This window comes from Eptatretus burgeri, chromosome 4 (assembly GCF_056783735.1).
Source record: "Eptatretus burgeri isolate ZD-2024b chromosome 4, Ebu_testis_v1, whole genome shotgun sequence".
NCBI lineage: Eukaryota > Metazoa > Chordata > Myxini > Myxiniformes > Myxinidae > Eptatretus > Eptatretus burgeri.
In genome coordinates this window covers 68,839,112-68,849,878 of record NC_140964.1, presented here as the reverse complement: position 1 = coordinate 68,849,878, position 10,767 = coordinate 68,839,112, and the positions used below count along the sequence as shown (strand labels likewise).

The following is a 10,767-nucleotide window of genomic DNA, read 5'->3' as shown; positions in this document are numbered from 1 at the left end:
TCTTCTTCTTCTTCTTCCCCTCTCTCTGTTCTTCTTCTTCTTCTTCTTCCCCTCTCTCTCTGTCTTCTTCTTCTTCTTCCCCTCTCTCTCTCTTCTTCTTCTTCTTCCCCTCTCTCTCTCTTCTTCTTATTCTTCCTCTCTCTCTTATTCTTCCTCTCTCTTCTTCTTCCTCTCTCTTTACTCAACTTTCTCCCCCCACCCCCCTTTCCTCGAGTTCGACCGAGTGGTTCAGCCCATTGGTATAAACTGTTTGGCTGTGGGGCAGGGAGGGAACCAGAAAGTTGATTCAGAGGAGGAGATGGTGGCCATTTTGAGGAGGGCTCTTTGCTGAATGCCTTTTTTGGGTTGGAGATTCCATCTGCAGTATCTTTATCGGAAGGTTGTATTTGCTCGAACCCTGATTGCAGAATCTACCTTGTGGATTATGTTGGCGCCTGCCTGGGGGCCTACTGTTGGGGCCTGCCTGGGGGCATACTGTTGGGGCCTGCCTGGGGTCATACTGTTGGGGCCTGCCTGGGGGCATACTGTTGGGGCCGACTTGCGGCCTGCCTGGGTGCCCACTGTTGTGGCCTGCCTGGTTTCCCACTGCTGCGGCCTGCTCAGGTGCCCATTGTTAGGGCCTGCCCGGGTGCCCACTGTTGGGGCCTGCCCGGGTGCCGACGGTCGGGGCCTGCACGAGGGCCGACGGTAGGGGCCTGCCCGGGCGCCGACGGTAGGGGCCTGCCGGGCGCCGACGGTTGGGGCCTGCCCGGGCGCCGACGGTTGGGGCCTGCCCGGGCGCCGACGGTTGGGGCCTGCCCGGGCGCCGACGGTTGGGGCCTGCCCGGGCGCCGACGGTTGGGGCCTGCCCGGGCGCCGACGGTTGGGGCCTGACCGGGCGCCGACGGTTGGGGCCTGCCCAGGCGCCGACGGTTGGGGCTGGTACCGCTCACATAAATAATGACTGGGTCTCTCCTCTTCTGACATTTTTCGGACCATCGGACTGCTTGTTCTCTCTTGGAATTGGCTGGAGTCCAAAGGGGTTCCATTCGATTGCCACCGTCTTACACGAACAGCCTTCCTGGCTGCCTAATACTTCACCATTGCACTGGCCAAATAGGATTCTTTCCCTTTCTTCTTTCTTCTTTCTTCTTTAATTCCTTCTTCATGATGTATTGTTACGAATCTGGAAGCCTTGTGCACACAGACAGACAGCCGTCCCCTATAGCTCATTTATATCGGTAAGTACGTGTTTTTGGTTGGTGTCCCGTCCCTTGTTTAATGGGAAATTAAATGTTCATGCGCTGCGGAGTTATTTTGATAGTCAGGGTTTTTTATCAACTATAACTGCAACAACAGCAGCATCACCCTCACCTTCACCTCGCTTCATCACTTCCACGCCATGGTCTACGTGCATGTTGGCATGAAAGTGGGCAGAGTCCAACCCTAACAGCTAACATGGTTTCTTTGGGGCATTGGCATCTTGGATTTCGCTCCAAATACGGGCATGGTGCCCCTCTCAGCCAATTGGAGGGGTGCGAGCGAGATTGCCGTCGGGCAGCCAATGAGAGAGGGCCACGCCTGAACGGACAGAGCCGGAGAGAAAGAAAGGAAAGGAGAGCCGAGGATAAGTACGGCGGATCTGCTGGAAAGAGAAGAGAGTTTTGGTTGGCGGGACGAGCGCTGAGCGGAGCTCTGGACTTTGATCGCTCTCTCTGGCGTCTGGTTCATCGGGCCGTATTCTCGAGCGCATGTTCTGGGCTCTGCTCGTCCCATCGCTGGCGCCTGGTTCTTCGGACCGCTTCTTCGAGCGCGTGTTCTGGGCTCTGCTCGTCCCGTTGCTGGCGCCTGGTTCTTCGGACCACATCTCGATGCTGGCCTGGTTCGCTCGTGTCAGCCAAACCACACGAGGTGAACAGGTCCATGTCCTTCTGTGTATATATATATATGTGTGTGTGTCTGTCGGTGGGCCCGTCTTTAAGTCGTAAATTGTTAAGTGCCTTCGCTGTACAATATTTGCCTTGCATCTCTTATTAGTCGTGATAACTCTGCCCTTACGTACTTCCCTCCTTCCCCACCTGCTGTTAATAAATACCCTATTTGTTAAATGCATCAGCTCGTTTTTGTGTTTCTTTTATTGGTTTAACATGGTGCGTGTTGGGGAATCAGAAAGGCCGTTGTTGCCGTAGATGGACGTTTGGACCGACGGATCTCGGTAACCATCCGCTCGGGTTATGCACGGTTCGAGCACGCTACTGGCTCGTTCTGCTCGAGCTCGGCCGAGGGTGAATTTCCCCGATAGTTTGGACGACGTGGGTATTTAGGTAAATTTCAATTGGCAATCGACGCGCTGTTCTGGCACATGCTCCCATACCTGACCTGACCTGAATCGACCCTATCCCACGTGGCCGACTTATTGGCGATCTTCCGTCCGTTAAGGAACCCATCAGCTCTGGAGTTATCCGGGGTGACGACCTATAAATTCGAGGTGATCGGCAGAGTCGACCCAACTGCTCCACCTAGCGGTCATGCTTGCAACTAATCCCAGGCCCGCAACAGTATATTATCCCCGCCCCATCCGTCTCTTTTCCACAGATCTCCCAATGTCTCTGTTCCCCACAGTTTTGTCCTTGTCTCCTGCCCCCTTGTTGTGTGTTGTGTTGGCTCTCATATGAGCCTCGACAATGTCCACAACAACAAAAAATTACACATGTATTTCTGATGGTTACAATACCTAAATGAAGGTGGGTTGATCATTTATTGGCTTTGTGTACCACAGACCATAACGCTCCGACCAGCTTGGCCCCAGATGCATCCTCACTCGCCCACCCCTCCTTCTCCTCACACGCCCACCCACCCCTCCTCCTCCTCCTCACTCGCCCGCCTGCCCCCCTCGCCCACCAGACCCCCCTCTCGCTCGCTCGCCTGCCCCCTCCTCGCTCGCTCACCCGCCCCCCCTCTTTGTTCGCTCGCCCGCTTCCCCTCCTCGCTCGCTCGCCCGCTTCCCCTCCTCGCTCGCTCGCTCGCCCACCCTCCTCGCTCGCTCGCCCACCCTCCTCCTCGCTTCCTCGCCCCCCCTCGCTCCCTCGCCTGCTCAAATGTAAAACGATAGACAAAATTGATTGTGATAAAAGGCAGAGAAAGGTTCTGATATTATGAGAAGAAATGGAGTTGAGATACGTGGGCACGAAGTGATTGGTGTAGGCACTATAGAGTGATTATTTTAAAATATATTGTTGTGGGCCAGCGGGGTCGGGTGAGAAGACCACTAGGTGGGGGATTGATTCCCACCAGACTCCCCGGAATTGTAGGCCGTCGCTCACGGATAATTCCGTGACGCGGCGGGTCACTTAAACGACCGTGGACGCCAATAACTCAACCGCGTGACCTACTGTAGGGTCCTCCCGCCTATGGAATCGGGTTACCTAATTAACCACCGGGAACCACGCCCTTGGTATGCCTTGTCTGAACTGGATCACTCTACAGGATCGGATCACCTTTCCGGATCGGATGCAGCCGAGCGACACTGCCAAGGACGTAGCGGCTAGAAGGAACGGACGGTTGGGAATAAAAACCTGGCTAAACCTGGATTCGAACCATGCTGGACCAATGAGGGAAAAGACAAAGGCGAGCTGGGAACATTTCTACAACAATTATTTATTTACAGTAAGCGAGGAAAAGCATGTGGCACAACAAAGGTTTATTGGGTATGTAACGTAGGGAAACAGGAGAGGGGTGTGGGGGTGTGACAATTATACAAGCAACTTATGAAGCAGACACAGTGCAGACTTGCCATGAGATTATTCACGGTAACAACAATAAAATATCTTGTACAGGCTTACTTAACAGACAGGCGCCAGCACACTCAGACACACACACAGAAAAAGAAACCCCAATGAAAAGGAACTTTTGCAGCCAGGGAGGGAAGGGGTTGAAGTTATAGTTTTCGGTACCTGGGCGTTTCGGGTTAGGGATGCTCCGTGGTGCGGTACCCGACAATAGTCACGTTGTTCTGGCCACAGCCGCACGTGTGGAGGTCGTGTTCTTGAGTGGAGAAGGGCGGAGTCCAGAGGGCGAGGGTGGAGCTGTAGGCGGGACCAGGCAGGAGGAGTCGAGAGGCAGGAGGTTGTTCGACGTCATGTGGGTGGAGACGAGGAACAGGAGGCGGCCGTCGAGGCGAGACGTGGGCGGAGTCGAGGACAGGAGACAGCGTGAAACACACACGCACTCCCCTACACGGAGGATTTCTCCGTGTTTTATAGAGCCCAGAGGTCGGGAGAGAACCCATGCCGAATCCGACATCATCGCCTAAGTCAGCGTTCTGACTGGCCCCGACCCCTCATGTGGTCCGCCATCCTGGGCCGCGTTTCGGCCAGACGCCAGTATAGCCCGCCCACCTGGGTGCAAAAGCATACGTGACATGCCGCACATGTCTGGCCTCGGGTGTGGAAGCTCAAAATGCCAGTCTACTCCATAGTGCACGTTGCGATTTTGCCTCAGAAGTGATCGTTGGGGAGGGTACCGTGGGTTGTCATGCTGTGGTAAGCGAGACGGGCAAGCGAGGCAGATTTACCTCATGAGTGAAAAGAGGGAGAGTGGGAAGTGGAATGGAGGGGAAAATGATTTAATAAACCTCACTAATAGCCCATCGTAACGCACTGCCTTGTCCTCCCACTACACAAAAGGAAGGGGTCTATCTGCACGTATATTGATGGCATAACTGACTCAGGACAACTATCTGTTTTATCCCTGCCGTTTGGAGAACCGCAACAATATATATATATATATATATATATATATATATATATATATATATATATATATATATATATATATATATATATATATATATATATATATATATATATATATATATATATATATATCTATATTTATTTTTTTTTTTATCGAACCTTTTCTTTTCAAATTTTTATTTTTGTTTTATTTATTTATTTTGCTTAAAATACCCCAACACCCACTGATGAACCACTGAATGCTTGATGAAGATCCTTTCAGTCATCTCTGAGAAAAATGGTGACACACACGCACACACACACACACACACACACACGCGCACACACACACACGCACACACACACACACACACACACACACACACACACACACACACACACACACACACCGACAAACTGCTCTTAGAGTATTGACTAGCAAATACTGCCCGTTGCTTTACTGATGGGAACACTAAGAATGGAGAGAGAAAGAAATCAAAAAAGGGAAGGAAGCATGAGGAGGGGAAGGGAAGGGAAGACATGGTGAGGGGAAGGGCAGGCAGCATACCAGGGCGTTACTGGGGCAAAGGTGCGAACAATCCAATCATCGATTGTGAAAGTGAACTTGTTGCTTTTGTAGACTTTGGATTCTTTAAATCTGCATTGTCAACCATCACCAATCGGTATTCTCTCTGGCGTTTGGTTTTTTAAATGTTTCAGCATATTGGATTATTTCAGTGATGAGCAGTGTATTAAAAAAAAGTGAGTAAACATCTTTTGAACTGTCTTCTTTAACCTTTCTGAAATAGTTCCAAGCTGCACTTCTGGACCTTATGACCAACATGTCAAAACTTTATCAGTCAATGTATTGCCTACCCGTCTGTCAGCATAGCATTCGGCACACTTTACCAGCCAACTCCAAATGCCTTGCTATTCATTTAAAAGGGACATGCCCTTGAGGCGTGTTTAGTTTGCAAGATATTTGCTTTTACTACTATATTGCAAATGGGATTCCCCAGGGGTGTGTTCCTTTTCAATTAATGCATTCGGAGCCTTTTTGGGCAATACCAGCCAACCCCTTGAGAGCAGAATCAATTCACGGACACATTTCGGGTTCGCAGGTTGTCAGCGAGAAGTGAACTCCTCACAATATTTCCTGTTTTTAATTTTGTATCAAATGCTTTGGGCACTATTTTTAGCAGTTGGAGGTTGTGTGTGTTTCATAGACTGCAACTATAAGCTGGAAGTTGCATTTTAATTCCAACATCTTCTTTCCCAGCTGTGATTCAAAAACTTTGATAACTGTGTAATGTTTGACTAAACAGGTAGGTATAATGCAGATGACCCCTGGTGGTCAAGACCCTTGTAGCAAGATATTGTGTGGTAGATGATTTCACTGTCACCACTCCAGTTTAGAGAAGGTGTGTGTGTGTGTGTGTGTGTGTGTGTGTGTGTGTGTGTGTGTGTGTGTGTGTGTGTGTGTGTGTGTGTGTGTGTGTGTGTGTGTGTGTGTGTGTGTGTGTGTGTGTGTGCGTGCTTGTGTATACGTGCAATAAAGGGGTAGAGGGGATGGTGAGTCTTTGTAATTAGACTATCTTTGTGTAGTGGAATCTTCCTTAAGTGTAAGCAATATGTTGTGATCACATGGTATGTATTATCCATTCACCATCTGTTTAACAGCTGTATTTGTAAAACTTGTGTGAATTTTTTTTGAAACATTGTCCCTCTGTCCTCATTTGTTCATTGAGTGTTTCATGCTCGCATATTATGCCGTTAAATCGAGTAACGTGCCAGATTTCTCTTCTTGCTCTTTTGACCCGATACAGTGACGGTGAACCTGAAGTCAAGATTTGATGTGGAGGTGGTAAAGCGGGTAAGTTTTACATTTCACCCTTCATTCAAAAACTTTGCTTCACGTGTGTCTCATCCAACTCTTTCAAATTTGTAAAAAAAAAAATGTTTCATTATTCTTGGTCTTTCCGATCTCTCCAATGGAATCTCTGCTTGGTGCTGAGCTACCAAATATGTTTGTGAAGTTCAAGTATTTCCTTCAAGTTCTCACTTTTCCATTTGTTGAAAGGATTGTAGTAAATAGCTCCAAAATAAACAGCTCCAAATTGCAATAATTCATGTCAGCCAAAGGCAAAACCTCATTTTCCCTAGAGTGTACAGAAGGAACTTTTATATATGATAAGTAAATTTACCCCTGTGGGTATGTTATCCATATAACTAAGCACAATAATTATAATTAAATACATCAATACCAATTCCACCTTGCTCCAGATTATTTTGCATGCCATTATGGGTGCCTTCCAAAAAATATTTTTACTGATTGACTTTGTTTATAATTATTATCAAAAGCAAGTGTCAAGTTATCAGCTATGAATTCCCCCATCCGCCCCTCTTCCTCCAAACATTTTGGCAACATAATATAGGGAGGCCACCACAATATGTTTCTCAGTAATCTGCAGTGTGTGTGTGCTACATCTTTTTAGGAGTTATTTGGGTGAGTGACTGTTAGTATACCTGCAGGTATGCACAAATTTTTTTTCATGTTTCTTTTCCTATTTGTTATGGGAACTCAAACTTAGCCAATAGTTTTCCTTCAATTTGTTTATTCCTTGGGCTTGTTCCTGTTCTTTTTGTACCTCAAATTAGCTTCCTGCCCTATAAAATGTATGTGTGGAGACTGGTGCATCTCAGCTTTGGCGAGGAACACCTGCACAAGCTGGCTCCGTGCCTCATCGATTGTTCCAGATCAGGTAGCATTTTGAGAACTGGCCCTGCTGACGGATGCTTATCCGGCACTGGAGTTGTCACACCCAGCTGCACAAATACTATGTGCGTGCCTCCCTTGCTCAGCAGGACGTGTTCAAGCATTTGTTCTGCTGTGTGCTTATACCGCTAGGATATTGCCAAACAGTCATGTGCACTAAAATATGGATATCACCTCGTTGCTTCAGCCATGTCTGATGTTCTACACATTGCAGGATCCCACGTGAGCTAGGTTGAGACAATAGGTACAATTCAAAAATGTCAAAGTCAGGATGGCAGTTGGGTGGAAGGGTGGTGTGGTTGGTGGATGCTGGGGAAAGGGGACATCAATCATCACAATGAACCAGTCGTGTGCCTGCGATGAGTGAAGTTTCCCGGAACTGCAACACCACTCTGGTGCTGCCAGATGGGCTGAATTGCTGCCAGGACGAAGACACTAAGCATGCATACTTTACTGCATCTGGAAAATCCACTGCAAAGAAAATCCAAATGCAAAATCAAAGGGAACTTGGCTGCCTAAAAGTTACAGAACTGGGTTTGATCCTGGAAACATTTATATTCCACAGTCTCTGGAGGGAGAGTTAATCAAACAATGACCAGTGAAATCTGAGCAGTCAGCTTGTTGTTCAGAGACAAAAGAACCTCCTGGATATCTTTCCATTTAAAATAATTTAGATTTAATTGAAATTTGTAAACCTCATTTTTACCTCCATCACCAAAGGTGGATGGAGGTTATGTTTTCACCCCCTGTCTGTCTGTCTGTTCACAAACAATCTCAAAAAGTTGTGGATGAATTTTGACGAAATTTATTGGCAAGCTTGGTTATGTGACAAGGATGAAATGATTAGATTTTGGTGAAGATCCGGATCCGCATCTGTATCTGAGAATTTTTAGGTGATTTTTTACCATTGAGAGATTGGGCCAAAAACGACATATAGAAGGATATCTCAAAAAATTGTGAACACATTGAAACAAAACTTGATGGGCAGATTGGGTATGTAACAAGGAAGAATTCTATCGATTTCGGTGAAGATCTGAATCCGAATCCAGATACGAGAATCTTTTTGAGTGATTGTTCATCATTGAGTGATAGGAATAAAACGATATTTGACGTCATCTCAAGTTAGGCACAGATTTGGATGAAACTTGGTGGATGAGTTGGTTCAGTGACAAGAACAAGCCGATTAGATTTTAGTTCAGGTCCTAATCCAGTTCTGGCCTATCGGTGTGATACAAAAGGTAAACTAATCAGCTTGGCCGAGGTATGCTCTCTACCGAGTTCAGTTCTAGTTTTTAATCTGCCTTGTTAGGTAAAATCGCATGATGAAAATATTTGAGCATCACAGTTGGTAAAATGCTAACCGTGCTTAAATCAAGATGAGTGTTTGGCTTGAGTGGACATGTCATTATAGCTTATTGGCACAAAGTTTTTCATCTGGCTGTTGAGGGACATTTATCTGCTAAAGATTTACAGGTTAGTTCACAGTTGTATTCAAAAGCCACGTGTTCTTCCCACTGTGATAGTTTGTAGGGCTTGCAGACCACTGCTGAGTCCATCCAGAAAAATGGCTCGAGATTGAATCAAAGTGAGTTACTTGAATTTAGGAAATTGATTAATTATTATAATTCTGCAGTTTTTTTTTTCCACCCCTCACCTGTATATGAGGAACATAACACAGGCAAAGCAAGGTTATTTTTGTTCTAAAGTTGATCATTACCCTGTGAGATAATTTGAGTTGGGGGATTTGTTTCGGTGGATAAGATGATGACAGCACAGGGGCAAAACATCTGAAATGTTTACAAGCATTGTTTTTTCTTCCATGCTATGCTGCAAACTTTTTCCTTCCATGCTATGCTGCAAACTTTTATGTTGGTTCCGTGGCCAGAATGGAAAATTTTCTGTTTTCACTTTTTATTGTTAAAAAGGTTGGAGACCTAGGTATCTTTCAATTGATGTGAAGTTTTTGATCAAGTATCCTGGCTGATTCCAAATTTCTACCTCTCAGTATGATAAAACTGAGATGAGCAATTTATGGGCTATTCAGCAAATGCTTTTGGATTACAATCATGAAATATTTTGAACATCTTGATTGTGTTATTTCAATATATATATATATATATATATATATATATATATATATATATATATATATATATATATATATATATATATATTACACATACATATATACATATTGTTATGTTTGTGGGGTAGATGAAGGGATTTCATAGGAGAGAGAGGAATGTGTAGAGTTGCTTGACCCGTTGACGTGTAGGAGACGTCTCGATGTAACTAAGTCGGGAAACTGTGAGCTTAAGTATTACTTGTCACCACAGGGGGGGGCAGGGGGGGGTGGTGTGATATTAATTATACAGGGATCAAAGATAACTTCCCCAGTATGTAATTCCCCCTCACCATTACTTTTCCCTGTTTATATAACCAAAACCACGATAAAAAAAAAAAAAAGCAAAACATGCCGAGGGGGCAGAGGCCCCGCCTTCCCCGTTTTTCGTCCGAGCAGGCCATGCCCCAGAGGAAGAGTTTGGTTCGGGTGACGTCAAGGCAGAGGGGAAGGTTGCAGAGTAATAACCGAGGGATGGATGACTCGTGTTGGGAGGACGTAAGAGAACATGAGAGAGAAGAGGGCATGTTAGTCAGAGGGCATGGAGGATCTCGCTTTGCTGCACGATTCTCATGTTTGTGCTGTGTGAATTTGCAATGTGCTGAGCAAGACACTAGCCATTGAGTGTTTGGTTGAGCTGTGAAGTGTGTGCGTTTCTGAGGAGGGAAGGAGAGCATGCATTGTGGCCTTGGCACGGGGCCTCGGAGATCTTGTCGTCGAGTGGGCCATCGTTGTGAACGGACCGGGAGCGGGAGAAGAGCTGTCGACATATTCGCTCATTGGACGAGGCTGCACAGTCTCTGAGCTTTGGTGTTAATTACCGCTCACGAATTGCCTGACATACGTACTTCCCACTGCGAGAGGGCGACTTGGCGCTATTTTTGGGTGTGTCTACCAAGCGCCTCGATTCAAAGCTCCCTCAAGATCATCTCTGGCACACAACTAAGTGCTGGGACAAAGGAGGGACTTTTCTTTGTTTCATTTTCCTCTTGTCTGTATTTAAGTGTGTGTGGAGGCACCTCAATTGCATTAAGATTTAGTCTACCTCACGTTTTTCTTTCATTATAACTTGAATTATTGTCATTGTACATATTTGATTATTGTTATTTAATTAGTATTTAGTTCTTTAAATTTGCTTGTGTCCGTGTATCTGTGCC

General features: G+C 46.3%; 1 long non-coding RNA gene across 1 annotated transcript in view; it reads left to right on the top strand.

Annotated features, from left to right (window-relative positions):
- Nucleotides 1-6,537: 6,537 nt before the first annotated feature.
- Nucleotides 6,538-10,767, top strand: part of LOC147028292 (uncharacterized) — a 47,450-nt gene continuing 43,220 nt past the window's right edge. The window contains exon 1 of the long non-coding RNA XR_015056923.1: nucleotides 6,538-6,585. This is a non-coding gene — a long non-coding RNA (uncharacterized LOC147028292). The remainder of the gene's footprint in view (nucleotides 6,586-10,767) is intronic.